This window comes from Pongo abelii, chromosome 1 (assembly GCF_028885655.2).
Source record: "Pongo abelii isolate AG06213 chromosome 1, NHGRI_mPonAbe1-v2.0_pri, whole genome shotgun sequence".
Classification (NCBI taxonomy): Eukaryota; Metazoa; Chordata; class Mammalia; order Primates; family Hominidae; genus Pongo; species Pongo abelii.
In genome coordinates, this window is record NC_071985.2 from 128,775,433 (window position 1) to 128,780,603 (window position 5,171).

Below are 5,171 nucleotides of genomic sequence, written 5' to 3' on the forward strand. Positions count from 1 at the left end.
GCTACATGGTGATGCAAGATTTATTTCATTTCTGACTTTCTTTTTTATCCCTCAATCAGTTTATTGGATTAGCCATTTGTGACCCTAGAAGTTGCAGATAAAACATCTCTAAATTTGGGACAAGATTTGAAACAATGTTTTAATTACTAATAGAGAAAAACTATAAGAGAAAGTTCAGGGCATACATTTTATATACATCAAGCTGAAGGACTCCTCAGCTATTGTAGGTCAATGTCCATAAAGATCTCACACTTTTATATAATGGGTTTTCTTTACATAAAGTGTGGTGGCTGTAAGCATAGACTTTGAAGTCAAATAGTCCAGGTTAGATTTATATGTCTAAATGCTTACTAGATCTGTGACTTGCACAATTTAAATAACTTCTGAGTGTCAGTTCTCTCATCTACAGCACGCATGTAAAAATGACACCAAACACATATAACTGTTGGGGTTTAAATAAGACAGTGTGTATATTCACCACAGTGACAGGGACATGGTAAAGGCTCACTAATGGTACATATTATTGATATGATTATTATTATCATCCTACTCAAAAATCATAAAGCAACTGTTATCCCCTACATGTAAGGATATCAACCCTCAAAAAATGTTAACAATTTATCTACAATGTAGAGGTGATATTAATTGATAAATATAAAATTCAAACATAAGCTTTCTGATTTTATTTATAGCACACTTTACAATGCTTCCTGCAGATTCTAGCTTGTGATGGTCCCAGGAAAGGGATGAAAGATCCTTAATGGATGTCCAAGTCAGGTATGTCAGAAAGGCAGGAAGGAAAAAAATAACTCCAAAACAGAATTCGTTGGTTTCTAGAGATATTCTTTGTCATGTTACTTAAAAATTGATGCTGCCTACAGAATCATTAACTGTAGGGCACCATGCTAAGCATGGATGCTGAAAGATTAAGAACTCCAATTAATTTATTCTTTAATAGCTTTTCTAAGTTCCAAAATAAAAAAGCTCAAATAATATATTACTAAAATAAACTCATAACTGCAAAATAAATATAATTGAAGATGTTCCTATAAATTGAATAAAATTATTTTAAGTTGACCTAGGAAAAAGATTTTATGAAATTGTCATAACATGCTTTTATAAATTTAATTTTTAAAATGTATAATTGACACATAATCATTATGCGTATTTATGGGATACAATGTGAAGGTTTAATGCATGTATACATAGTATAATGTTCAAATCAGGATAGTTACTATATCCACCACTTTAAACATTTATTATTTATTTGTGGTGATAACATTTAAGATTTTCTCTTCTAGCAGTCTTGAAACATACGCTATGTTGTTATCTTCTGTAGTCACTTACTGTGTAATAAATCCCCAAAACATCCTTCCTGTCTAACTGTAATATTGTACTCATTCATTGGCCTCTCTCAGTTCTGCCTTTCCCACCCTCCCCAGGCTCTGGTAACCACTATTCTACTATCTACTTCTATGAAATCCCTTTTTTAGATTCCACATAAGACTGAGATCACGTGGTGTTTGTCTTTTTCTGCTTGACTTATTTCACTTAATATAATGTCCTCCAGGTACATCCAAATATCCAAGTTGTTGCAAATGACAGCATTTCATTCTGTTTTATGGATGAATAGTATTCTATTATATATATATATATATTATATATATATACACACACATATACATATATACTTTTTATTGATTCATCTGTAGATGGGCATTTTGGTTGATTCCATATCTTGGCTGTTGTGAATAGCACTGCAATAAACATGAGTAAGCAGATGTCTCTTTGGTACACTGATTTCACATAGACCAATGAACAAAATATAGGCCCTGAAAATATATCCATACATTTACAGCCAACTGATTTTTAACAAAGGTGTCAAGAATACACACTGGGGAAAGGAGAGTCTCTTTAATAAATGGTTCTGGGAAAACTGGATGTTCACATGCAGAAAATGACACTAAACCCCTATCTCTCACCATGTATAAAAATCAACTCTAAATGGATTAAAGAAATAAATTCAAGACTCAAAACTGTAAAGCTACTAGAAGTAAACATAGGAAAAATGCTTCATGATATTTGTCTGGGCAAGAATTTTTTAGTAAGATCTCAAAAGCACAGATAACAAAACAGATAGACAAATGGTATTATATCAAACTAAAAAGCCCCTGCACAACAAACAATTAATAAGGTGAAGAGACAACCTACAGATGGCAGAAATTAGTTGCACACTATGCATCTGATGAGGGGTTAATATCCAGAGTATATAAAGAACTCAAACAACTAAATACCAAAAGAATAAATAATTTGATTAAAAATGAGCAAAAAACCTGAATAGACACTCACAGAAGACATGCAAATGGCCAACAGATACATAAAAAAGTTCAACATCACTAATCATTAGAGAAATACAAATCAAAACCATAATGAGTTATCTCCTCAACTGAGTTAGAATGGCTGTTATCAAAAGGGCTAAAATAAATAAATAAACAAATAAATAATGCTGCAAGAATACAGAGAAAAAAATGTCTCTACACTGCTGGTGGAAACGTAAATTAGTACAGGCATTATCAAAAACACTAGGAAGTTTCCTCAAAAAATTAAAAATAGAACTATGATATAAACAAATCTTTTTGAACCAAGTTTTCAAATTGTTATGGGTCAGATAAAGGAGAATATTCTAAGGAATATGACTGTTCTGCTGTACTTTTTACCTTGGGTTATTACCATTTACTTTTCAACCATCTGTCTTCATCTACATTCTGTCAGTTTTTACAGTTCCTTCTTAAAACCCTAGCAATGTGTCCGCTTCATTTTGTTTTCTTCACTAAGAAGACAGGTGATAACATCCTTTTAGAAATGACCAGATTGTTCTTTTCAAAAAGGACCAATTACAACAATCACTTTCAATATACTAGCTAAATGCATTTATTGATACTATGATATAACAAGAATGTTTTGTAGTTATATAGGTTTCCATTTCAGTTAAGAAAATTCAAGCATTATAAATAAGTAGTTGATTATAGGAAACCTTCAGTGTTTCCTATAATGGAAAAGAAGGGAAATTATTATCTTAAACTTTCAAGTTAGGTAATAACAGAGCAGAGATTACATTATTAGCTGCAGGACAGAGTATGAATCACGACAGAGCCATTCAGATAATCTCAGACATGGAAAGACCACATAATATTTTAAATCATTACTAGAAAAAAAATGAATAAAATGAGATAACATATTACTCTATTAAATTACACTAATTACTTTCACTAATGTCCTCTTTTAAAACAGAATTGTAACAATTCTGTGTAATTTAACAATTTTTTTTTCATTTTCCACTCAGGATTTTGTTGGAGAAATAATCTGTTAGAATCAAAATTATCACTACCTTAATTCCATATTTCATATAGTGTTGGTGAATACATTCTTCTAATAATCTTAAATTCAAGTCTATCTGATTAAGTGCTGAGATTAGCATGTCCCGATCACTCTGCAAATCCTAAAGACAAAAAGTTTTATATGATCTACTTCATTCTATAAGAATTAAACAATTCATTGGGGGAGGAAAAATATGCATATAATCAAAATAAAATGTGCTCTAAGTGTTAGCATATATACAAAATGCCCTATTTTAAACACTCATAGTGTCTAACATAGAAGACTACTAGAGTATAATAGGTATCCTTCCCTCTAGTTGTCTCCTCCCATTCACCATTTAATCTCTTTCTCTCACTAGTGCCAGAATGACCTATAAAATGCTGATCTGACTTTCTTACTGTGGATGAAGGGACCTCTCGTGGTTCTCCATTACATACGGAATCAGCTCAACCTCCTTAACAAAATACAAGAGACTTTCCCAACTTGGTTATGTTCCTCCCCCACCTCACTTCTACCATCTATTACCTATTTTCTGTTGATAGATTATAAGCATCATGCTGTTCTACATCTTTTCTGTTTTCTCTTTCTGGAATGACTTTCCATACTTAGTTTAACCCACTTTGTTTATTTTTAATCATCCTTCATGATCCAGTTATGGTTCATCTCTTCCAAGAAACCTCCCCAAACTGAGGATCTTTAGTTTGCACACTTTTATAACATACCACATCAATTTCTATTTTATCATATGGCATAATATAGTTGGTCATATTACAGGCAAAAATAGAAAATCCTTGTGGTGGATATTGTCAACTGACTGCTAGCCTATTTTCCCACCCTTCTAGTGTATCTTCCTTTCTTACACATTTTCTTTTACTTAGCTTTCAGGATTCAAATTAGATTCTGCCACCAAGTTGCACTTTTATGAAGTTTGAAAGTAGGCAAAGTAGAAAGTCATCTTTACGCATCTTTCATTATTTACCTTTGGTAACCAAAGAGTTTTTATGTAGCAGTGTTTCAGTGTCCAATCTTTTTTTTTATTATTATTATTATACTTCAGGTTTTATGGTACACGTGCGCAATGTGCAGGTAAGTTACATATGTATACATGTGCCATGCTGGTGCGCTGCAACCACTAACTCGTCATCTAGCATTAGATATATCTCCCAATGCTATCCCTCCCCCCTCCCCCCACCCCACAACAGTCCCCGAAGTGTGATGTTCCCCTTCCTGTGTCCATGTGTTCTCATTGTTCAATTCCCACCTATGAGTGAGAATATGCGGTGTTTGGTTTTTTGTTCTTGCGATAGTTTACTGAGAATGATGATTTCCAATTTCATCCATGTCCCTACAAAGGACATGAACTCATCATTTTTGATGGCTGCATAGTGTTCCATGGTGTATATGTGCCACATTTTCTTAATCCAGTCTATCATTGTTGGACATTTGGGTTGGTTCCAAGTCTTTGCTATTGTGAATAATGCCGCAATAAACATACGTGTGCATGTGTCTTTATAGCAGCATGATTTATAGTCCTTTGGGTATATACCCAGTAATGGGATGGCTGGGTCAAATGGAATTTCTAGTTCTAGATCCCTGAGGAATCGCCACACTGACTTCCACAAGGGTTGAACTAGTTTACAGTCCCACCAACAGTGTAAAAGTGTTCCTATTTCTCCACATCCTCTCTAGCACCTGTTTCCTGACTTTTTAATGATTGCCATTCTAACTGGTGTGAGACGGTATCTCATTGTGGTTTTGATTTGCATTTCTCTGATGGCCAGTGATGGTGAGCA